We start from the raw sequence: 26,925 nt of genomic DNA, 5'->3' as shown, positions 1-26,925 counted from the left end.
GTTCTACTTAAGAAATTCTGAGATGGAAGGTCCCTGAGCAGTGGTAGCCCGCAATTTTTGACCTATGGCATGTGTTTAACTTTTCAAACCAATTTGCCAACATTTAAAAATCAAGAGATTTAACCCAAAAAGTTTGGATTTCTGGGCCTACTTGGAAATCCAAAAGACCCAGCATCACGGGGCCCATATTCCCACAAACCATTTTCTCCATTAGGGATAGAGCTGAGCTTCTGATTCCTGTTAGCACAACACATCCTCTTCAGGAACTGAGGGAGGGTTTCAGCTACCATCTCTTCATGCAAAACAGTGAGATCTGGACCTATTCTTATGGTTGTTATTGTTGTAATTTGATAGAAGAATTAAAAGGAAAGTAGTTATTTCTTTTACTTGTACATCTATCAAAATTGTGAAACCAAAGAATACCAGGGTGGTTTGTGGTTCAGGAAAAATAGAAGACAGCATGTTCTGTTGTTTTTTTGTTTTGTTTTGTTTTTGTTTTTTTGTTTTTTTTGTCTTTTTGTTTCAGCATGTTCCGTTGTTAAGAGAAATTACTTGAAACTTAGAAATACGGCAGAAGGATGGCTAACACTCTTTCAAGGTTATATCGAAGCATTGTTTAACAGACCCATCCAATACTTAATTTAATTCTCTAAAAGATTATTTAATTATCTAGGGGATTAATTATTTCTTTAAGGGATTTATCTTTGTTTGACTTGTTCTTTACTATTGATTAGGACCACAATACATGTTAACTTGTGGATTGTTGTCCAGTAGAGATAAAAATGATTTCTAACTCCAAAAGTTATAGTTTTATTAACCTATAAATTTTGACCAGTTTTGTCTCTAACAAGCTAACTTGTTTTAACATGTTTTCCTGAGTAACTTTGTAAATCTGTGTTCTCAAGTGATCTTTGAACCGACTTTACCACCCTGCTGGTTCCCTTATTAGTGATTTATAAAAATCTTCCACATGCATTTGTTCTATATTTGTATGCAAACCATGTTTTTAACCTTATGACAATTATAATTTTACATTTTTGAGAAAGATATAACTTTTCCTTAGTATTTTTGTTTACACAAAATGAGTTCTTGTAGAAAAAATGCTTTCATTTATGTGAGCTGCTTGGCCTCCATAGACAGTTGTATTGGTGATCTCTATTCAAATGAGCACACACACCCCCATGAAACTGGCAGTACTTCTTGAGGCTGTTAACTCTGCTTAGATCTCAGTGTGAATAATTGCAATAGGAATTTCCCAAGGAAATGGTACTTTAACAAAGGCCTGGGCGCAGAAGAAATATCACATAAAAGCAATGCTAGAGATTGCCCACTTCACAGTTTTGCCCAGGAGAGACTGTGCTCCACGGTCTGTTGAACGAAACACTACATGGTGAGGGATTTATCCTTACAATTTTATGTTCAGAGAAGGATGTCACAAGCTGGGCTCTCTGCCCAAAGTGCAGAATAGAAAGAACCCGTTTCTGAAGCTTCTGTATAGTCAGATAAGACCACATGCAAAACCAAACAAAACAAAACAAAACAAAACAAAAACCTGTACATAAGTAATTGCTGATTCACCACAATTGTCAACTGCTGAGCAATTCCGGCTCAGAGAACTCAGCAATTAATGCCAATAGTTAACAATCACTAAGCGATGGTGTGGGAATCCACTGCCACCATAAACATAGAATCACACTCATTCTTAGCAATCAGGTAGTAGCAAGGAAACTATTTGAAGCATCCTTACTCTACAGAATCCCAGGAAGCTATTTTGCAACTTTAGTTCCAGGAAAGACACATAAATGCCAGTGTCTGACATGACAATAAACAGCAATGTGATTTACATCCTTCTCATGCTAGTTATTCCTTGTGTACCTCAACACCCAGGATACATTCTCTGTCTTTGTTTGCCCTTCTTAGTGGCCTTAGGAGCTGCCTCTGCAGACTGCCCCACTCAGGTTCCCATGTCTGCTGGCAATGAAAGCACCAGCAGGAAGTTCAGAGGAGACAGATGTCAGGATATTACTTTCTGGCTTCCCCTGTGCATTGTTAGAACTATCAATGATTGAGCTTCTTAACAGAATCCAGCTTTTATCTGATAGCCCTCTTCCACTACTTTCCTCTTCAACTGCAGGGGTAGTGATGACTCCTGCTTTGGTTAGTGTCTAGGTGCCTTCACTTTGTGAATGTATCCCCATTCCTGCTGTCACCTCAGTAAACAATGCCTTCATTAAATCCTGTTCATTTTGAAATAAAAAAAAAAAACTACCATATAATCCAGTAATTCTACTATTGGGTATTTATTCAAAGAGTATGAAAAAAACTAATTCATAAAGATATATGTACCCCTACGTTTATTGCAACATTATTTAAAATAGCCAAATTATGAAAGCAACCTAAGTATCCATCAATAGATGCATGGATAAAGAAGATGTTGTACACACACAAACACACAAACACACAATGGAATATTGCTCATCCCTAAAAGAAATGAGTGAAATATTACCATTTGCAACAACATGTTTGGATAGAGGCTATAATGCTAAGTGAAATGTCACTCAGAGAAAGACAAATACCATATGATTTCATGCATGTGTGAAATTTAAGAAACAAAATAAATGAACAAAGAAAAACTGAGACAAGCAAAAAAACAGACTATAGATAACAGATGGTTATCAGAGGGGTGGGAGGATGGGTGAAATAGGTGATGGGGATTAAGAGTACACTTATGAGCATGGAGAAATGTATAGAATTGCTGAATCACTGGATCGTACACCTGAAACTAACATAACACTGTATATTAATTATACTGGAATAAAAATAAAAGGAAAAAAAGAAAAATCTTCATTTTGACTGAGTTGAAGTCTAGATCATACATTAACAGACATGAAAAAGAAAGTCCACTTGGTTTTCAATTTATTAATTATAAACTCAAAGAACACTATAAGCTCAATTGTAAATACTCAGATGATTTAACAAACGATAACAACAACCACCAGAACACCACATGGGTCCAACTAGTTACTTGACATATGAATCTCCTTTACACAAATGAGTAGTTTCTATTTACATCATTATGGATACAATTTTTATTTTGAATTTTATCCTGCGAACATTGACTAGTATATGAAAAGCTATCCATCCTCACTTACACTTTAAGATATCCAAGTTAGGATCATAATTTTATATAATCTTGCTTGCACAGAAAGGAAATTTACAATACTAGAGGCTGATGACAAAGACTTTTATAATTAAATTTTTAGGTAACTGTTTTATGAAAACCTTGATCTTTTGGGAAAGCTAAAGGAAGAGATGCTCCTTTTATAGCAATAGAAAATGAGACAGAGAGGTGTTCGGCTTCTTCAGTGTCATGGGCTGAGTCACTGCAGAACTGAAATGAAATCTGGTGCTTCCATCTTTGTTTCCTTCCCCATCCCTGAATGTGCTAGCAATTCCTGGCCATGATCTAATGGTGATTATTTATTTGGATTATCGGTATCCTAAATGGCTGAGAGATAGCAGTAATGGAGTAGGTGATTTTCTTCTTCAAACTTTATTTACATTTATTGCACCCTGAATTTATTTAGATAATATACAATGTGTAATGCAGCTCAATAAATGAGCAACTATTTCTAGGAGTATTTTTATTCCGACTTACTTAAAAATGTCATTTTTCCCAGTCAAAAGTGAAACTTTATTTCAGATTTTGATGGAGATTTTTGGAGGGATCAAATACCTTTCCCCCACCTCTTTATTCTCATCCCCATCACCAGGTCACCTCTCGGAATCTCTATTGCACAAGGACTATAAACCTCTCTCCTCAATGTCACTAAATGGTAAGTTTTTTCTTTTGCCCTAGGATACTTGAAAGGCCATAACACTCATGACAAATGAACAATGGACTAACAAACAATACTTTGAAGGAAACACACATATTATCAGATTCTCATGCAAATGTAAATTCTCCCAAAATGAAATTATCAAGAAATTATCAAGTAGCATTGGGTTTCAGTTGTGGCTAAGAGGAACGAAAGAGTCAAAACCACATGGAACTTTAATCTTTTCTTTTCTTTCTAAACTGATGGACATTGGCCCCAAGTCACACAAAACCAATTATCTCTAACATTTGGTAAGGGGATACTTGATGTTTTGCCAAGTCTGTCACCAGCGATGAAATCTCGTATGATATGGAGAAGTAACCGAGGATCGGAGCTACCGCACTTCATAATTCTCAAGTTTCAAGGCCAAACCTACAAAGACTCATTACTGTCTTCTGGGCCCACCACCTGTTGTGCAGGTGGGAAGGACAGCACCTGGGCAGAATGATCTGTCAGATTTCCCCTTCACCTGGGAAATCCAGCAACCTGGAGGGGAAGAGCCACACTGAAAATCCATTTCAAACTAAAGATATTATGAAAGGTGACAAGGCAGTAAAACATGTTTTATTAATAGTTACCTTACTAATTACAAAGTCTGTTTCTAGGCATTTGAACATCTTGAAACTTTACTTTGATTTTTATGTTATTTTTTATTATGCAGTATATCTTTTCCATTTCTAAAGAACCATCATTTTATCAAACTGTATTACTCTATTCTTATTACAAATTATACATAATGCCAACCCCATTTCATTTACCAAATATTTAGAAAGCGCTTACCAGACACTATTCTAAGCACATGAGATATATCACTAGATTTAAAAAAAAAAAACAAACATAACCTGTTCTAATGAAATTTAGATTCTGGAAAGGGAAGTTACCCCCCCACCACACACATACACACATACACATACATACACACACCACTCTATTATATATATATATACATACATATGTATATATATGTGTGTGTGTGTGTGTGTGTAACCATATATTGCATAATATAATTGCATAGTATAAAATTAAGTGGAAAGTACTAAAAAAATTGAAAGTAGAAGACACAGGAATTACATATGAAGAGAAGGAAAAGCAGGGGCCGTACTAAATAGAAGGATCTCTAAGAGGATAGACCTTTTAGAAAAAAGTATGTTTAACTAAGTTCATGCTGCTATAACAAAAATACCATGGAGTGGGCAGCTTAAACACACACGTTTCTCATAGATCTGGAGGCTGGAATCTAAGACCAAGAAGCCAGCAGACGGGTGTCTAGCTGTGTCCTCGCATGGACAAGAAAGAGATGGTCTCTCTCCTGTCTCTTTCTGTAAGGGTACTAATCTCTAATTCATGAGGGCTCCACCCTCATGACCTAATCACCTCCAGAAGGCCCCACCTCCAAATATCATCACATCAGAAAGGGTTCAACAAGAATTTGGGGGGATATGAATATTCATTCCACAGCAAAGCAGTTTTTGATTCAAACTTGAAGGAAGTGAGAGGACCACTAAGCAGTTGCACACAGGGAGAAAGTTCCAAGCAGTAGGACCAACTGACACAAAGATGTAAGCCAAGAGCTGAAAGAATAACAAGCATGCTGGTTTAACTGGGAAGTGAGGGCAAGTGAGAAGGAGATTCTAGGTGTTGGAGTCAGGACAGGGAGAGAAGCAGCCAGATCATGTAGGTATTTGTAGCCACCGCAAAGAACACCATAATCAGAAGACAACTGTAAACAATCTGGTATTTTTCCTCCTGACTTTTTTTCTTGTTTACACTCAAATATTTTCTAAAATGTTTGAGAAAACATTAAACATTAAATCTCTTACGAGGTACACTGTGCTACCAATTAAGTATACTTTAAAATTACTTCCCTATGACATAAAAAACATTCCGCATAAAAACATTTAAGGACTGTATATATTATATTTATCTTTCAAATAGATAGGCTTAAAACAGATACAGCCTCTGGCATATTCCTGGAATAATGATATAATGAGTTTCACACTTGATGCCCAAACACTCCTTTGTTATGATTGTTTAATACTTTGGGAAAATCAGGAAAAAAGATATTAAAAAAAAACTTCACGTAGGCATTAATGATCTTTTCAGTGCAGATCTTCTGCTTTTCCAGGTAGAGAAGCCCCTTATTTAGCGCCCTGGGGGAATACCTACACTTATAACCACTGAGTTAGATCCAGGTCACCTATTCTGTTCCTGTGAATCAAGTTACCTTCCAGCATTTCTTAGAATGGAAATTGAAATCCTTCATTTTATATCTTAATAAAGAATACAGAACTACAGCAATATAATAGGGATAATCCTTGCTCTTCTGGTTTGTGCCCACAGCAGGGTTAAAAAAAAAAAAAAAGCAAGCCTGATCGACAAGACTATTCAAATGGGTGACAGCTATCACAATTCATGGGCTTTTGCCTACAGCAATATAACCAGCCTTTCACAGCTGTGGATGAAATCTTAAACACTCAAGCCTAAATATCTGGGACAAATTTCTTAAACTTGATTTTGTCCTGTGCACAATGAAAGCACGCCATTGACTGGCTGACACCATCAGGCACTGATCTGTGATACATCCAAAAATGGCACATATCATTCCAAGAAATCTTGTTTTTTTTTTTTTAAGAGAGAAGAGAAAAGAAGAAAGGAAGGAAAGTGTCATTTATTCAGATGTTTGAGAGCAAAGAGGTTTAAAAACTTTGTTTTACTTTTAAATAGAATGCATAGATGCTTATTCTGATATAAGCACAGCTAGCACATTTAACATTATAATGTAAACATCTGCTCATGTTCATATGTTGAAATAAGCACATCAGATGGTAATGCTCAAAAATTCAGATTGGTTTTAAAATAGTGCTTTTAGATAGCCTCTGAAGTAAATGACAGGATCAGAAAAAGAGAACGGGGAAAGGGGCAAATAAATCTTTTAACTTTGCCGCCAACTCTCCTTAACACTGCATTCCATTCCTTTGCCAATCACTTGCATCTTCTTAATAGCTGATTTTACATAATGGGAAATTTCATCTCAGTTCTCTTTCCCCGGTGCTGTGCAAAACTGTATAGGGCAGGCGTTGCTTGACATGCAATTCTCCAGCCCCTTCTGAAATTCTGCTGAAATTTCTCTTTAGAGCAAATAAAGCAGGTAAACTCAACAGCCATGGAATTGGCCCTATTAAATTCAGGGACATAAAGGCACTAGAGGAAATAACTTCCCACTCACAAAGACCTTTAAAAAAAGTCCACATCCTTAAGCGATCTCCTTAGTTGTTGGAGTACACACAAAGTTAAGGGCGGTGTTATCAGTCCTTTATCCCTGGGAAGTCCTTCACTAACAAAGGAGAAGGAATCGCTAATAGACCCTCATCATTATGCATTATGATGCAGGAGGGCATCATACTTCTGAATCCCAAATGATCTGAAGGATGGAAGTGCTCCCACTCAATGGAATTCTTAAAACAACTGATAGGACCCTTTACATTTAAATCTTCAAAGTAAATGTCCTTATTTTTGAGCAGAACAATTTGGTTTTATTGTTGTTACTATTGTTCTCTTGACCCTGGTCTTGAATGGCTTAATGCTTTGGTAGATGTTGAGCAAAAGAAGTATTAAAGTTTAAGAAGTAGACGGTTTGCACCAAGGATGTCCAGAAAGACTGAAGGAAAAATTAAAGTAATATCAGCAGATTAAAGACAGGTGATAAAGCAAAAAAGAGCAGAATATTAATTGTAGAATCAGAGTAATAGGTATGAATGTCCACTATACAATTTTGAAATGTTTATATGTATGTATATTTGAAAAGTTTACAATAGAAGCTCTCCTTGAATTAATCATAAAACAATATGAAAAGACAACTCAAAAAATGAAAAAAAACCTTCAAATCATATATCTGACAAGGGTCTAATGAGCAGAATATAAGAACTCCTATAAGTAACTCAACAAAGAAAACTGCAAAGAAAATAATCCAATTTAAACACACACACACACAGCAAATCCTTTCCCATGAAAAGATGTTTAACATCCCTGGTCATTAGGAAAATGCAAATCAAAACCACAATGAGATACCAGTTCACTGACTAGGAGGGCTATAATAAAATAGATAAACACTAACAAGCATTGGCAAGAATGTGGAAAAATTATCAAACACTGCTGATAAAAAATGTAAAATGGTGCAGCACCTGAGGAAAATAGTTTGGTGATTCCTTAAACTGAAACATAGAATTACCATATGATCCAGCCATTTCACTTCTAGATATACGTCTAAGAGAAATGAAAACTTATGTTCATGCAAAATATATCATCTTCATAGCAGCATTATTCACAATAGCCCCAAAGTAGAAATAACCCAAATGCTCATTAAGTGTTGAATGGATAAATGAAAAGTTGCATGTCCATACAGTGGAATATTATTTGGTCTTACAAAAGAATGACATATTGATACATGCTCCAACAGGGATGAAACATGAAATTAAATTACAAAAAGTGAAAGAAGCCAGAAACAAAAGGCAGCATACCCCATGTTATTATTTATATGAAATATCCAGTAAGATGAATCCATAAAGATAGTAGATTAATGGTTAAAATGGGCTGGGAGGAAAGAGGAATGGAGAGAAACTAATGAGTATGGGGTCTCAGTCAGGTTGCTCTGGGATGAGACTGATTATAGTTACGCCACCTTGTGAAAACCCTAAAGATTGTATACTTTAAAATAGCGAGTTTTATGTATCAAATTATATCTCAATAGTAAGAAAGAAAGAATGAAAAAGAAAACAAATCAAACATAGGAATCTAAAATTGGGAAGAGTGTATAAAAAGCCTGGAAGTGACTTTATTGGCATGACCACAGTGAAAGCTGCTGGGCCTTGGTCATCTCAATCAGCTAATCTTATGGGCTTGCAAACCACTGGGCAGTGGTGTTTATGCTTTGTAAGCAAGTGTTTCGAGGAGCAGTGAGAGATGCCACAGAGAGGGTTTGGTGAGTGAGCAAGGGAGGCTAGGTGGCAGGCACATCTGGCATGTGTTATGGGAACCTGAGGAATCTCATTTCATAGAACAGCCTGTTCACTTAACTCTGTGGACAGAAGTGATGCTAAAGCTGACCTGGCCCACCTTTGAATGTCCTGAAGCTCTGTGTCATTCTAGCCAGGCTTCCAGTTGGTGTGCTGAGCGTGTAGCACAGGACTTGGAAAAGCTTCCCAATGGTGCTTCAATTATTAGTTTGAGCTCCTCCCCCAACCTGTAGGTAGGTACTACATCCAAACCATGTAAGGATTGAAGAGAATATATCTGTGTCAGGATGATTTATTGAGATAGCAAACAGTATTTTTCCCTTCCTGTTCTAAGAAGGTGACCATGTCTCTGTGTTCCCAGTCTTGGGGGTGATTTGCATCTCAAGGAAAGTGAAAGCTGCTTAGAACAACTGTCTTACTAGCTTTTCTCTGTTTTATACTGTCCAATATTGTAGCTAACAGCCATGGGAGGCTATTTAAACTTCAATTTAAATTAATTAAAATTAAATATTCAGTCTCTAATTGGCACTAGACATATTTTAAGTGATCAGTAGCCACATGGGGCCAGTAGCTACAATGTTGGACAGTGTAGAATAGAATACTTCCACCATCATAGAATGTTCCATGGGACACATGCTGCACCTCCTTGTGAGGGATAGAGGCAGAAACAGTGGGAGAAAGAGAGAAGATGTTTGTCCATGGGAAAAAGACAAAGTGAGTCTCTCAGAAAGACTGAGATTGGCTGGGAGCAAGAAGTTTTCAGAGAGAAAAGCTCCTGGTTTATTGAGGATGGCTGGACTCTGGGCCTCAACATTTCTAGCAAAGACAAAGTTTCTGGCCCATGTCACCAAGGAGTTAGCAATGGAAGCACTCATTTGCACAATGAGAATATTAGTGGTGACCATGATAAACAGAAGCTTAGAAGCCCTTCCTCCATTATGGAATACTGTATGAGCTTCCCTAATTCCTCTTGCCCAGATAGCATTACCCAAAAATCACCACGACTACATTTCTTGTCACACCAGCTCAGATTTGGATTCAATTTGAAATGAAGAGAATACAAAAAGATCCTATTTATGTTTTCCAAAGTTTATGAAAAATGATTCATATTTGCAATCAGTCAAATACTCCATGATGGACACACACACACACACACACACACACACACACACACACACACACATTCACATATATAATGTTTTTAGGATTATTAAATCTATGAATTTTCCAGTTGCAACTCTAGGAGTATCTGTAGAAAATGAGGGTGAGTGAGGCCTGCCCAAAGCAAAATTTCCAAAAACAAGAATGTCCCCATTGCCCTGCCTTCATGTAGACCACCATCTCTCTCACGCGTATTAGATAACAGCCTTCCTGTTCTAGTCTGGCCCATCTCAAACCCATTCTGTGCACTGGAGGAAAAGTGATTACCTAACAAAATAAATCAGAGCATGTCATGCTCCTTTTTACAACCCTTTCATTATTATCTGTTTCCTTGGGGAAAATTTGATGGCTTTAGCATGACCAGAAATGGTCCCTAGAATGCAGTGCCTGATCATCTTGCTAGCCCCACCATTTATCACTCATTCTTCCCCAGGCTTCATGTGCACTGAAATACTTTTTAGTTTTCCAAGAATCCACTCTCTGTCTCTCCTCTGGATCTTGGTGCATGCTATATGCTTTGGTTTCCTTAGGTAAAAGGAAGATATTAATTGAACCTTCTGCATTGTATTGTTGCAATGCTTAACACAAGTGTATAGAACAATATCAGGTATGTAGTAGGGAGCATTAAAAATATAACAAAGCAATCATGCTAGGTTATTAACAGATGACAGAGGGCTAATTTGCTGCCTCAGCTTGGGAGGTATCTGCACTCCAGAGAACATGCCAGATGAAGGAATATCTGTTGGAGGATGCTCAGGACTTATGCCAGGGTTTTGAAGGTAGATGGTTTCCCCACCCCCTTCTTTTTCTCTTTCTTTTTCTCTTTTCTTTTTCCTTTTCTTCTTCTTCTCCTTCTCCTTCTTCTTCTTCTTCTTCTTCTTCTTCTTCTTCTTCTTCTTCTTCTTTCCTTTTCTTTTCTTTTCTTTTCTTTTCTTTTCTTTTTTCTTTTCTTTTCTTTTCTTTTCTTTTCTTTTCTTTTCTTTTCTTTTCTTTTCTTTTCTTTTCTTTTCTTTTCTTTTTCTTCTCCTCCTCCTCCTTCTCCTTTTTAATTAAGAGAGGGCTTTTCCATCAAATCATTCATTAACATTGCTCACTTAAGATAAGCCTTGTTGAAATTGTCATTTAAAAAAAAGTTAGTATTGAATAAATGGAGAGATAACATTGGATTTAAAATCAGGGCATCATCCTGCAAAACACCTGACCAGTGCTCCTCAAAACTGTCAAGGTCATCAAAACTAAGGGAAGTCTGAGAAATTGTCACAGACAAGAGGTACCTAAGGAGACATGACAAGTAAATGTAATGTGGTATGCTGGATGGGATCCTGAAATAGAAAAAGATAGTAGGTGAAACTAAGGTAATCTAAATAAAGCATGGACTTTTGTTAATAATAATGTATTAATATGGGTTCATCAATTAAAACACATTATCATACTGGGGCCCCTGTGTGGCTCAGTCAGTTAAGAAACTACCTTCTGCTCAGGTCATGATCTCAAGGTCCTGTGATGAGCCCAGTGGTGTTGGGCTCCGTGCTCAGCGGGGAGTCTGCTTCTCTCTCTCCCTCCCCTCCCCCCAGCCCATGTGCTCTCTCTCTCTCTCAAATAAATAAATAAAATCTTAAAAAAACACAAATTATCATACTACTAGGTACAAGGTATATAGAAACTCTGTTTTAATCTTCTCAACTTTTCTGAAAATCTAAAATTATTCTAAAAAGTATAACTATTTAAAAAGTTACATATTCACTGCCAAAGCTTGGAAGCAATCAAGATGTCCTTCAGTTGGTGAATGGATAAATAAATGGTGGTACAGCCAGACAATGGAATATCATTCAGCACTAAAAAGAAGTGTGCTATCATAATAAGACATGGAGGAACCTCAAGTGCATATTACTAAGTGAAAGAAGCCAATCTGAAAAAGCTGCCTACTATACGAGTCCAACTATATGACATTCTAGAAAAGGCAAAACTATGCTGATCTTTAAAAAAGACCAGTGGTTGCCAGGGGTTAGGGGCTGGGGAGGGATGAATATGTAGAGCACAGAGGATTTTTACAGCAGTGAAAATTTTCTGTATGATTTTATAATGATTTTACTCATACGTGGAATTTAAGAAATAAATGATCATAGGGGAAACAAAGAGAGAGGAAAACCAAGAAACAGACTCTTAACTACAGAGAGAACAAACTGATGGTTACCAGAGGGTAGGTGGGTGGAGGATGTGGAAAATAGGTGATGGAGATTAAGGGGTGCACTTACGATGAGCACCAGGTGTTGTATAGAAGCGTTGAATCACTATATTGTACGCCTGAAACTTTTTATTTTATTTTTTTCCTTCTGCCTCTCAGTAAAAAGTTGTCTTTAAAGGACCAGCAAACAGCTAATTATTTCCTCAGAACCATAGTCAGTTAGCTCTGCCTAACCTCTCTCAAGGTACTCTGTTCTGGTTTAAATTATTGAGTTTGTGTTCTTGAAAGGGAACGAGGATGTTGAGTTCACTTAAAAAATCCCTGAAATATTTCCTTTATCCATAAATCAATGAACTCATGAAGACAACCATAGCTCAGGCTGACTTGCTGACTTTTGAAGCATCTTAAATGAATAAGTGATATTCTTCAATTCTTTTTTTAGTTTTTATTTAAGTTCCAGTTATTTAACATAGAGTGTAATATTAGTTTCAGGCGTACCTCCCCTCTGGTAACCATCAGAAAGTCAGTTATCATATGGTTTCACTTATTTGTGGAACATAAGGAATAGCACAGAGGACATTAGGAGAAGGAAGGGAAAAATGAAGGGGGGAATCAGAGGGAGAGATGAACCATGAGAGACTATGGACTCTGAGAAACAAACAGGGTTTTAGAGGGGAGGGGGGTGGGGGGATGGGTTAGCCTGGTGATGGATATTAAGGAGGGCATGTACTGCATGGAGCACTGGGTGTTATATGAAAACAATGAATCATGGAACACTACATCAAAAACTAATGATGTATTGTATGGTGACAAACAGAACATAATAAAATTTAAAAAATAATAAAATAAATTTAAAAAATAAAGTCTAAGTCAAAATTGAGATTATATTTTTCCTGTATCCAGATTCTGCAGAGATACCCAGAGATGTTCTGCGGTCAGCTTATGTTGGCTCAAGAGAGTGCACTGGTAAATATTCAGAAACTTCATGAGCTAGCTGTGAAACTTACTCAGTATTAGAAAATCAAGTATATAGCCTTACAATTAATGATTAAATTAAAAACAAAGAATACTTAAGGATGATTATTTTTCATTCATTTCATTGAAACTATCAATGTTCTTGTGGCTTTTTGTGAATGTCTTCCCAGCTCCACTTTCAGTGATGCTGTGTTGGTAGTATGAAATCAGCCATAGTGAGCATGTTCACACCATGAAAACTAGCAAACACTATAAATCAGTGCTTGATTTACTGTTTAATTGATTGTCTAGACTTCAGAAAGTGTTGTAGAAAATGCAATAATACAGATAAAACTTAGTGTGTTATATTGCATCTATTACATTTAAATGACACAAAAATTTGAGGAAATATGTTACTAGTATTTGAAAAGTATTATCTGATTCACCAAAGAAGTTGCTCGTGTCATTAACAAGTGAAGTTTCAACATCTGCCTTTATTATTTCACTTTTGTCTTACTCAATATATATGAAAATATTAACAATATTCATGTTAGACCTATACTCTTTCATCAACTATAACCATAGGATGACCATAAATATCAGAATTTGGCAAAAATCAACAAAATCATTCTGTGAGAATCAGATGATCAGATGTCAACATGGAATTTTATAATAGGAGTAATACATATTTTTATTATCATTTATAAATTGTAAGCTAGGCATCCTTTATATAAGTAAATTTATAATAAACATGTATACACACACACAAACATTTTTACCAGAGAACTTGTTGTTAAACATTACCATGGACACCAAAAAAATTGTCTATGTATGATTTATGTGCATTATGGTGAATGACTCATATCTTTTATATATTAAGGTCTTTACCAATGTTTCTACCAAAGCATACCATTATGAGTTCATTCCAAACTGTGTTGGAGTACTTGGCATTTTCCTATGAAAAAATAACTTGGCATTTAATGTTTGACCATATGCAAGCAAGCATAGTAAGATACCAGGATTATGCATTCTAGAGCCAGACTGTTTGGGATCAAATCCCAGCCCTGCCACTTACAAGCTAATGTCTGCAGACAAATTATTTTTGCACTTAATGTCTCATCAAAGAATAAAACAAAACTACTAGAGTATAAAGATAAAACAAAAGTTTAAAAAAATTATAATGCTGGGATGCCTGAGTGGCTCATTTGGTTAAGTAGCTGCCTTTGGCTCAGGTCATGATCTCAGGGTCTTGGAATGGAGCCCCACGTCGGGCTCCCTGCTCAGTGGGGAGTCTCCTTCTTCCTCTCCCTTTGCCCCTCCCCACTGATGCTCTCTCTCTCTCTCTCTCTCTCAAAGACATAAATAAATAAAATCTTTAAGAAAATTACAATGCTAACTCTATTTGCTAGGCCAGGCAATACACTTTTGGAAACAAATTCACTAAAGAGTTCACTGAAGAGGGAAAGTCAGGGTTTTTTGAGGTTAAAAGGGGAGACTGCAGAGTGTACGAACTCAGCAATGAAACCACTGCTGAGAAAGAACAGAAAGAGCAAATAAGTCTGTACACAGGTGATTATAAAAATTCCATTTTTGTGATGCTTGGGTGGCTCAGTCGGTTTAGTGTCTGCATTTTGGCTCAGATCATGATCCCAGGGTCCTGGAATTGAGTCCCAAATCGAGGTCCTTGCTCAGTTAGGAGCCTGCTTCTCCCTCTGTCTGCCAATCCCCTTGCTTGCGCTTGCTCACTCTCTCACTCTCTTTCTGACAAATAAATATATAAAATCTTTAAAAATAAGTAAATAAATAAATAAAATGAAATGAAATGTTAAATTCAAATCTTTAAAAATACCTAGAATGAAAGGGTGGTTTTATTCTATTGAAAATAGATTGGCCTTAGCCATTGATACGGCAATAGGGACCTGATTCTCAGTAGCAAAAGTACAGCCCACTATGGCATACTTATGCCACAATCATGGACTCCACAGGGAACTCAGAAATAAACTAATGTATGTAAAGTGCTTAGAATTAGGCACTCAGTCAACACTTGATGGATGTCAGTCGTTTACACTTTTTTAGGTATTATTTATTTGAGTCACCTGGGTGGCTCTGTTGGTTAAGCATCTGCCTTTGGCTCAGGTTGTGATCCTTGGCTCAGCATGGAGTTTGCTTCTCCCTCTGCCTCTGCCCCTCCCCCTGCTCATGCTCTCTCTCTCTCTCTCTCTCTCTCTCTCTCAGTCGTTCTCTCTCTCAAATAAATAATAATAATATCTATTTATATTATTTATTTGAGAGAGAGAGAGGGAATGAGAGAGCACAACTGGGGGGGGAAGGGCAGAGGCAGAGGGAAAAGCAGACTATGCTGAGCAGGAAGCCCTATGCAGGACTAGATTCTGGGACTCCAGGATCATGATCTGAGCTGAAGATGCTTAACCAACTGAGCCACCCATGTGCCCCAGTTGTTTACATTCTTATTTCAGAAAATACTGGATAAAATGTGGTCTAATCCTAAATCCCAGTAGATGTAACAGTTAAAATATTTAATTCCTCATATTAAAGAGTTTTTTTTTGATCACTTATGATATTCATCTTTGTAATTTCAGAGCTTGGCACAATATCTTGGATGCATTATGTTCTCAACAAATGGTTATCACTGTTAAACTGTTCTGGGGAAGCGGTGATATTCCTGGGATTTTTATTTTGAATACTGAATGAGATCATCTCTGAACATAGTAAAATAATGCATTTGCATTATAAAAAGAACAAAAAAAGCATATATTATGTGTCAACTATGTTTCCACTTTTGTCCATACTATATAGAAAAGTGATGCACAGAAAGGTTAAAATTTGTTGCCCAGATACACACAGCAAATGATTGGTGAAGCCTGGATTCGAACCTGGAATTATGGATCTCCAAAACTCATGTTCTTGCCACTATGGCATACTGCCTTCTTTCCATACTTTAGATCTGTCTGTGAAGAATTCCAGAATTCACCAGAAAAGATTCATGTGTCATAGAAAAAAAAAATATCTATCTCATTTCAAAAGAACAGAGGGATTACCCCTTTGGGGAATAACAAGGAAAGGCTGAGAGCTAGCAAAAGAAGCTAAACCAAGAAAGGGCCTATTGATCAGATTGGACATTCCCCAGAGACCATCACAGCTTATTGTCCTAGCTTTTGAATAGTTCATTCTTGGATTCCCTTTGGTAATATCAGAAAACATACTTAAAGCAACTTAAATCCCATCACCTGCACATAATTAGGAAATATATTGACTTAATTTCTCTTACTCTGTGTTCATACTTTCTCTTCCAACATTAGCAAGAAAGGGAAAGAGAGAAGGATCTGGAACAAAAAAAGGTATTGATTTTTCTTTGTACCAACTCTCATGTACCGGGCTCTCATCAATAATTGTACATCAAAGTCTTCTCTCTAACTCATATCACCTGTGACATCTTTCTTTACCCCTTCCCCCTGCAGGGATCAACCGATATCTGACAGCATTCATTCTGGTGATCCATTACTGATTACTAAACTATGCCAAAGGGTTATCACTGTTAAACTGTTCTGGAGAAGGAGCAATATTCCTGAGATTTTTTTTTTTTTTTTTTTTAGAAAAGCCCCATTTTCTTTTTATTTAAATATCCTAAATATATCATGCAGGAACATACACTGCACTTTAATGGTAAAAAGATACAAGTTTATAACATCTTATAAAAACTACCATTTAAAAGTGATCTTGTTCATTTGATATTCCCCTCCCCCAATAGCAAAATAAATATATTAAAAAAAAAGAGAGAGAGGGAGGGAGAGGGCAGAGAGGAAGAGTTGGGAGGGATTGTTAAGATAAAAGCCCCAGGACTGCAGCAGAGGCAAAAAGCATCTGGGGAGAGGGTTGGAAGTTGTGGCGGGACCCCCCACATCTTATTTAACCCTCCAATGTCAAGCCATAGGGCACAATCAGTAGCTATGTGATGAAAGAGGCTGTTGGGGGAGTGGATGGAGAAGAGTTGGGGTGCAGAGAAGGGCAGGGTTGGTAGGGCCCGGTACAAGGGCCCCCCAGAACTGATGCTACTCTTTCCCAGGTCCCCAAATTCCACATCCTGGTCTCTGAGAGCCTGCCCTAGCTCCCTTTCCCTTCACTCCAAAGGCACCTGAGGCATCTGTCCAGTGCTAGACCCCACTAGCTGAGGAGGGCTGGGGCATTGGGCCCAGAAGCCTCTGCAGCGCTCTTTGTCTGTGGTTTCCCTGGGGTGTAAGTGGGGCTTCTGGGCCCTCTGGGAGGCTGAATCACTCCTTTCACCTCTTTGCTCCTCTCTCCTCACACATCCTTGGCCCCAGAACCTCAGCACCTGGACAACTGAACTAACCACCTACCTGCTCCTGAGTTGCCTCCACACCCAATCCTTGGCAGGGGTGTTTCTGATATGGCTCTTTCCACATCTGCTCACAAATTCCCTCTCCCTCCCACCCCGGCAGGAGGCTGAGGCTGTGGGGGGGCCACGGCACACTGTGACCTAAGCACACATCCGCACACATAGGGGCATAGGTCACTCGGGATTCTCTCCACACACACTCCGACCCTAAACAGATTGGCTGCAAGTGGCAGGGAATGAAGCCTCTATTTTCAAAAGTGCTCATGGGAAAAGTTTTCTAAATGTAGCTTCCTTCCAGGAATATATTCCCAGAGGTGAATGATAAATTCCAGCCCCAGCAGAGGTCTCTAACAGGCAAGGGGCTCACTCACACATGGGATACCCAGCTTGTGGGGACCACAGGGCAGCTTCAGGGACTGAGGTCTAGGCCTTGGGCCGTAGCAATTGCAGGTGCCAGCATAAAGCCACAGGAGCACAGGCAGCAAACACTGCCCAATGTCTCTGCCAAAGGACCTCAGGAGCCATCAGGGCAAGTCTGAAGGGTACCACACCTTTCTTTCCCTGAAATCCTCACATTTCAGAGGTATAGAGTCCCCCACCCCCCTCCCGCACACCTAACAGCCAGGAGCTTTCTGCTGCTGTTCCTACCTCTAGGAAATGAAGTTACACTGCCTGGAGCTGCCATCTTAGATCCCCACTGACAGCGTGGTCAGGTTCACCAAGCCTCCATGATTATTCCATGATTACTCCCCTCTACAGGTCAGGGCAGGCCACAGTGGAGGCCAAACAAGCCCCAGAACCTTCCATAGCAGGCAGAGGGTTTTTTATTTCACTTTAGAAAATTCATGTTTACAAGCTTTGGCTTGGGTTAAACACCCTAACCAGCCTGTTGAATCAACCCCCAAAAAACCTCTCCAAAACAAAGCCTTTCACTCCCCTAAATCAAGTTTCTCAGCTGGGACCTCAAGCACCCTCAGATTTGGTGGTGGGGGGGGGTCTGTTTCATGCTCATCCTCCCCTGAGTTGAGGGCCAGAGAAGGGTTTGGCTCAATAAGATGCCATGTATGCAAGAAGCATACAAACACAAGCACACATTTCAATGAACACACTCAAGCGCACACACATACAGACATACCCCTGATCACTTTTTTTGGGGTGGATAGGGTGGTGGTGTTGGGGCAGAGAGGAGCAAAGAATATGATTAAGAATAAAACCTACAATAGGTTTCTTCCTCAGTCCTTTCTCTGCAGCACCCCCTCCCCCCAATTCTTTGTTGGGTAGGGATGGCCATTAAGAAGGAAGGGAAGATCTTATTCTTTGGGACCAAAGGCCACACCCCAATCTCCTCTACCTGAATACAGTGATAGGACTTGGGCAGGGAGAGCAGCTCACACTGCTCAACAGTCATGTCAGGGGACACCAAACTCCTTTGTTTCTTGAACAGTTGTTGCTCAACTTGGGACTAGTCTCGGGTTGTTCCTAAGAGGGCACAAGAAGAGAGAACCCCCTTTGATATCCATGACTACCTGCTCAAAACCTGTCTGGCTCAGGAGTCAACAGCAGCGAGGTAGCCACACACTATCTCCAAGATGGAGTGCCCAAAGAAGGCATGGAAGGACTCCGTGGGCCGGTCTCACCCAAGGTCCCTCCACAAGGCACTTGAGCTGACCCCATCAGGTACCAGCGTGGCCTGGGCCATTGCAACAGCCGTGGGCACAACTCTCGCTCTTCTCCGGAGGAAGGAAGAGGTACCTGCCCACTCTAGTTGGACCCAGCCCTTGTGGGCTCCTCCCACCATTCTTCCTTCTGTTTCTACAGTGTGTAAGGAGACCAAGGTAAATTCAGCTGCCATCCCTGATCCTCCACTCCTTCAAACAGAAGGTGAGGTGTAGGGCTGTGGAACACTGAGGATCAACTGCAACTAAAAACTCAATTCTGGGGAGGGCTGGGCCAGCCATTGTCCCTGCTTTGACCAGGGTTCTATGCCTCCATATTACCTGTATCCACAGTGCAGCTGCTAAAATTGCTTTTGAATAAACAAAAACAAGAACAGAACAAACAAACAAATCCCTCTCCCCAAACCTTTCCATTTCAGCTGCCAGCTGGAGTCCAAGGTTGTGGGAGCCACACCAGTCTTGGTCCTGTACTTTCAGTCTCCACCTATAACCTCAGCCAAGGATCCAGGGACAAGCTTCCCCATCCAGGAATGCTGTAGGAACTTCCCCGAGATACTCATAGTCTCAGATTATTTACAGAGCTGAGGCTCTGAGGCTGCTGTCCCCTGATGCACTCTTCTGGTCTCCTGGGTCCACTCCTCCAGGAGGGGGACAGGTACAGATGGGGTGGTGGTGGGACCATCAGACCAGAGGGGGTGCACTCTTCAGTAAATTCTTCTGATCACTCCCAACACCCAGGGCCCCTCGCACCTATAGAGAAAACTGCCCGTTGGAAGTCTTGGACTGGCACCCTTGGCACATCCGTTTGTGTCTGAGTAATCAATCTGTCCGAGAAAAACACTGATGACACCGTTCACACTGGTAGGGCTTTTAGCCACTGTGCACATGCTTGTGACACTCCAGGTGGTACTTCTGGATGAAGCACATATCACTTATATCACACTCAAATGGCTTCTCACCAGTATGAATGAGGATGTGCCTCTTGAGGTGGTAACTGCTCCTAAAGGCTCCAAAGCAGTGTTCACAAATAAAAATTTGGGGAATCTCTACTTGAAAAGAACCATTCTGTTCCACTACCACCACCTTTTTAACAGTCTTCTTTGAATGAGAGGCCTCAGCCAAGCTGTCATCATCTTTGCGACTCTAGGACTTATTGCTGTCTTTTCGGTGGCCCTGACTTGAGCACCTCAGCACATCAGGGCTACCTGCCTGCTCTCCATTCTCGGCCTGCTTGCTGGCAATCTGGCTCAGCATCATCTTCTTGCTGGCTGCAGTGGGAACCAAACTCACACCTGCTAGGCCTTCACAAGCCAGGAGATTTGCCTGAGCCATGCTGATTTCTCACTTAATGTAACCCAAAAGTTCAGGAGTTTCTTGATCCACCTTTCCTAAGACACTGTTGTTTGAAGAACTGTCACCAAATCACTATAACAACTCCTTTGTGTCCCTTCAGTCCTGCTGCCATATTGAACTGCCTTTGTCTTCAAATAGATCTTAGTGTCCTCCAAAGGGAAGACAGATGTTCCAAGAATCCCTGGACTCTGCCTGGCTCCTGCCTATGATCTGAAGTCTGCTGGTTTTCATTTTCCAACCGAATCCTCTCGTTGAAGTTCACGATCTGTTTCAGAAACCTGCCAGGCACAGCCTCCCGCTGTCTCCCCCCGCCCCCCCCGCGCAGCACCTCCTCCAGGCCCCAGCACACCATGCCAACCCCGTGGCCGCTGCTCAATATTCCTGAGATTTTTATTTTGAACACTGAATGAGATCATATCTGAGCATAGTAAAACAAAACAAAACAACAAAACATTTTCATTATAAGAACAAAAATGCATTTTATGTGTATTTATTATTTATTATATTTCCACTTTTAGTACCTTAAAAGAGGGATCCCCTCCAGCCTCAGTCAAGACTTCAGATGATGCAGCCCCAGCAGATATTTGTTTTCAACTTCATGAGAAATCTTGAACCAGAATCACCTGAGGCACTCCTGATTCATAAATCTCATAAACTGATTATCTAATAAATAGCTGCTATTTTTAGATGCTAAAAATGATTAAAAATTAAAAAATATAAAAAAGTATCCCCACATTTTCCTGGAAAGAACCAAATAATATATATTTTAGACTTTGAAAACCATAAGGTTGGTCTCAGTCACAACTACTCAATTCTGTCCTGGTAGCAAAAGCACCAATAGTTAACATATAAACAAATATGCATATCTGTGTTCCAATAAATCTTTATTAAAAGAAAACAAGCAGTGGGCCACATGGGCTACAGTTTGTTCACCTTTTGTGGAAAACAATTTATAATTTTTCACAATTTTCTGGGCTATTATTCTTTGCATGTGATATTGGTTGTGACCATATTAATTGGGGAACTTGGCTTGGGCTGGAGCATGCCCAAAGTCTTCACTTACATGTCTGGTGCCTCAACTGGACTGGTTGGAACAGCTGGAGAGTTTCTGTTCCTTTCTTTTCTCATACAGCCTCTTTCATCCAATAGTCCAGATCACACTTCTTTACATGGAAGTTAGACAGATTTCCAAAAGTACAAAAATAAAAACTGTTAGACTTCCTGGTACCAGGGCAGAAAATTGGCACAGAGTTAATTATGTGGCCAAAGCAAGTCATCATAACAACAAGATAGCTTAAACTCATGGGGAAGGGAAATAGGTTCTGTCTGCTTGTAAGAAGAGCACATACAGGAATGAGAGAGATTGTCAGCAGTCACCTTTACAAACAAGTTACTACTACAGTACTTACCACATTTATTTATCACATAATTAACCATAAGATAATGGTGTGTGCAGAGGCATCAGGTCACAGAATTTCATGGTCTAACTGAAGAAAAGTAGGACCACTGAGTGTATGGAAAGGAATAATCCATTTTATTCACTCAGCTTTCAGTAAGTGCCAGTTACTGTGCTAGAATGTCAGAGACACAGATAGAGACAGATATGTCTCCTTCAAGTTCACATGATATGAGAAAGAAGCAGCTGAAAGAAAACAATTTCAGCAACATAATACGTTCTAGACTAGAAAAGTGAGTGATCAAAGAACCATGGGGGCACACTGAGGGGGATTCTGCCAGGAGATGCAAAGGAAGGCTTTAAGGAAGAGATAATATGAGAACAAAATCTTAATGAATAAGGAGAGGTTGACATGATGGACCAGATGTAGGGTGTCCTAGTCAGAAAGAACAGGGTAGAAATGGGAGGAAGCAGGAAGGCTTGACTGCCCAGAGGGGAATGCCTACAAAAGGTAGGGAAGGGGCTGGAAGGGCCCAGCAGGGAACAGCCACAGAGGCCTTGAGTGACATGCAAAGATATCCTGCATTCACCCTGTAGGCAAAGGTGATCTGAGGCAGGATTTCAGAATGGTAAGAATTTTAAGCAACAGTGTAGAACAGAAATTGGTGAACAAGAAACAAGACACAGAGATATCTGTTTGAAGGCAATTAAAGTACTGCAGGCGGGAACTGATGACCACTTGAGAAAAAAACACATTTCAACATTTTTGTTTATTCATGATGCTCAGTGAGGGGGAAATCTGCTTCGGGAGACTTTGGTGTAAAGGAGGAACAATGCACAAGGAAGAGTACATGAAGAAATATCAAATACAAAGTGTGTAGTAAGATTGCTGGAATAAAGCTTCATTTTAAACAAATCCAAAGAATTAATTTGACCTTCAAGAATTAAAGTATTTTTAACTTCAATAAGGAACCCTGTATGGACACTTAATACATTTTAAGCATGTAGAAACTGCTGTGTGTGTGTTATTTTTTTAAGCTCCAAGCAAGAATTCATATTAGTGCTAAATATAAAGTTTTTAAACATATTTTAAAAGCATCTCTTACTTCTTCTCAAGTTATATAAGTAACATGTATTCATTCATTATAAATAATTTTTCCAAAGAGGGAAGAGTAATAAAAAGAGGGAGAGGGAAGGGAGGACAGGAGAACTTCCCCTTCTAGGCTCTCTTCCATGTCTCTCCCTCACTCCCACAAGTGTGAGGATTCATCATCCTACCCTGGGCACAAGCAGGCAGAATAGAAATAAAAAGAAACAATAATTTTAATTTTATTTGATATAGAAATCTCTGGGTTAGCACTCAGAGCAAAATCAATTGAAATGAGAAAAGAAAACACCATGGAGGTTGTAAATCGAGACTGACTGCCTTTTGACCTATACTCTAAGAGATAAACCAGCTACCTCTGGTTCCACTGCCCTAAACAGCACACATGCATATACACATACACATGGTACACATAAACGCATATGCATATATACACACATATACATATACACATGGCACACATAAAACATATGCACACATGCACATAGACACATACACACGGTACACACAAACACATATGCATATATACACACATATACATATACGCATGGCACACATAAAACATATGCATACATGCACATACACACATACACATGGTACACACAAACACATATGCATATATACACACATATACATATACGCATGACACACATAAAACATATGCACACATGCACATACACACATACACATGGTACACACAAACACATATGCATATATACACGCATATACATATACACATGGCACGCATAAAACATATGCACACATGAACATAGACACATACACATGGTACACACAAACACATATGCATATATACACACATATACATATACACATGGCACGCATAAACATATGCACACATGCACATAGACACATACACATGGTATACACAAACACATATGCATATATACACACATGTATACACATACACATGGTACACAGGAAACATATGCATACATACACATAGACACATACACATGGTACACATAGACACACATGCATACACACATAGACATATACACGTGGCACATATAAACACATATGTATATATACGCACACCTACACATACACACACACCCAGACACATACATACATGCACATATGTCTATGCACAATGCTGTTTCATACTGTAGAGCCTATGCTTTTGGCTCAGCTTCACTCCCCAGACACAGCATACTCTGTGTTTATCTTATCTTGCTTAATTCGCACTGGTCCTTCAAGACTTGTTTTGGATCTAATCTCACTCAAGAAACCATTCCCAAGGCCAGGCCTCTCTACCTCTATCCCAACAATGATTATTTTATTTAAAATTATTTGTTTACTGATTTATCTCCTCCATTAACTGAGCTTCTTTTTTTTTTTTCTTAAAGATTTTATTTATTTATTTGACAGAGAGATAGACAGTGAGAGCAGGAACACAAGCAGGGGGAGTGGGAGAGGGAGAAGCAGGCCTCCTGCTGAGCAGGGACCCCGATGCGGGGCTTGATCCCAGGACCCTGGGATCATGACCTGAGCCGAAGGTAGATACCGAAGGCACACACCAAAGGCAGACTGAGCCACCTAGGTGCCCCTAGACTGAGCTCCTGAGTAGCAGTACTCTTGGGTTACTAGCCATTATATCCCTGGGAGTTAACATAAAGCCATAAAGCTGGGCAAAGAATAAATGCTTGATAAATGGTTACTGTGCTGGATGTAATCAAATGCAAAATGAAAATAGTGATCGTACTAAGAAAAATAGTATCACAATTACCAGGAGCAGGATAGTGGCAATTGTTGAACGTCTTCATTCTATTGAGCAATTCTTGATATACTAAGTATGAACATCATCCATGTATAATTATCTATCTGATTATCAAAATACATTACCACTGAATTCAATGTTTTCCCCACCTTTATTTTTAACATGTTTTACAGCTAACTTTTACCTGTGAATTATTCATAATACATTTTAAATGGGTATAAGATAATTGACCTTGTCTGCATGAGGCACCCATAAACTCACCCTGTAATAATTAACTTTCAGATGCAGGCCATTATTTAAGGATAATGACTTTTCATCAGTTTGGCAATACATTATTGCTTAACAGGTCCATCTGATGCTATATTTCACACCTTAGCTTTTTAATTACTCCCCACGCCCCAAGATATAACACTTACTGGCTAACTGCATGTCCCCAAATGAACTCACTGTATTTCCAGTCACACTAGGGAGTCTCCCTCCCCTCTGAATGAACTGCATTAACATTTACCTCTTTCATGAAGCCAAAATTCTGGAACTTATTCTGCCATTCTCTCTGTCTCACTTTCCTGCTCTCTCCATCTTCTGACACAGTCACAGAGGCTGACAAACTTTTCCTAAAATTGGCCCCATTCTCTACCCCAGCTAATGACAGTGCCCCAGGTTGGGTCTTAGTAACCCTGACTAAGACAGCAACATCAGGCTCCTAACCAGGCTCCTCTCCTCAGCCTCTCCCCTCAAATCCACTCTGCTGAGAATTCCAAGCCACAAACCAGACCATGCACATGACTGCTTAGCCTGTTACAGAAACCCCCTACCTTGAGCCCCCCAAATGTTCTTAGGATTCTGCTTGCTAAAAAAATAAATATAGAGTAAGTCAGAGGGGGAAACGAACCATGAGAGATGATGGACTCTGAAAAACAAACTGAGGGTTCTAGAGGGGAGGGGGATGGGGGGATGCGTTAGCCTGGTGATGGGTATTAAAGAGGGCACATTCTGCTTGGAGCACTGGGTGTTATGCACAAACAATGAATCATGGAACACTACATCAAAAACTAATGATGTAATGTATGGTGATTAACATAACAATAAAAAATTAAAAATAAATAAATAAATATACAAATAAACCACCAGTTCCAAAAATATCATTGCCAAAGGCTTAATCATGATTTTGTTTCCACAAAACAAAGGCCAATTTGAGATGTTGTTGTTGGCAAACATTGTAGAGCTTATTGCTTAAAGAATAGGATTTGGGGTAGAGAATCATAGATAGATCTCAGTAATGAGTATCTTTTAGGTAGCCATATTTCCTCTAATATATACAAAAATGAACTAAGGTCTAGAGAGCATGTGGCACTAGGAACCTAGCACACTTCTCATGAATATAGCAGTTTCATGTATTTGGGCCCAATTAGTTCAGAATTAGTGCTAGTAAAATGTACTTGAACAAATTCCTCAATTTTTGAATAAATACTTTAATAAGTAAATGTCTAACTCAGTATTAATAGAGCAAAATTAACTTACTATGATGCCATAGTATTCCCTAAGATTTTAATACTCTAATTGTATGTACCTGCTTACTAATAACTACAAATGATCCTCTGTATTCACTAAAACCAAGAGTAGATTTGCAAAAGAGAATATATGGTCCAAAGAAAAATAGCTATTTTTCATGACAGACATTTTGTAATTCAGTCAGATCTTCCTGTCTGCCACTTAAAGGTTTCTCTGTAGTTTCCATGCACAGGAAGTACCATCCTTTCTGAATATAGAAATTGCTTCCTATGATTACCAACCACCTTTCACATCAATATTCTCTAAGCACTCAAGGGAGGAACTTAAGAAAAATGTAATTCTGGTTGAAAAGGAAACCCATGAACCTATGAAACTTCCAGAGCAGTGCATTTCAGATGGAAAGGGAAGGGAGGGGTAGGGAAGGGAAGGGAAGGGAAAGGAAGGGAAGGGAAGAAAAATATTCCTGAAGAATATCAAACATACCTAATGAAATGCTTAATAACTCTTTAAGGAGGCCTATTTTACTACCCACAGACATAGTAAACTGATCATTAAAAACAAGCTTTAATCATGAATTGCA

The 26,925-nt window shown here is 39.1% G+C and overlaps 1 protein-coding gene and 1 pseudogene across 2 annotated transcripts in view; both read right to left on the bottom strand.

The window, feature by feature from the left end:
* The window catches only part of CNTNAP5 (contactin associated protein family member 5), an 855,278-nt gene that overhangs the window by 189,474 nt on the left and 638,879 nt on the right, over positions 1-26,925 (bottom strand). The window lies entirely within an intron of this gene.
* Positions 19,992-20,780, bottom strand: LOC114207334 (zinc finger protein 740 pseudogene; annotated as a pseudogene).

Source organism: Eumetopias jubatus, unplaced genomic scaffold (genome assembly GCF_037043125.1).
Source record: "Eumetopias jubatus isolate StellerSeaLion01/CBP00866 unplaced genomic scaffold, mEumJub1_p1.0 scaffold_3, whole genome shotgun sequence".
Lineage (NCBI taxonomy): Eukaryota > Metazoa > Chordata > Mammalia > Carnivora > Otariidae > Eumetopias > Eumetopias jubatus.
This window is presented reverse-complemented; position numbering and strand designations above follow the sequence as displayed.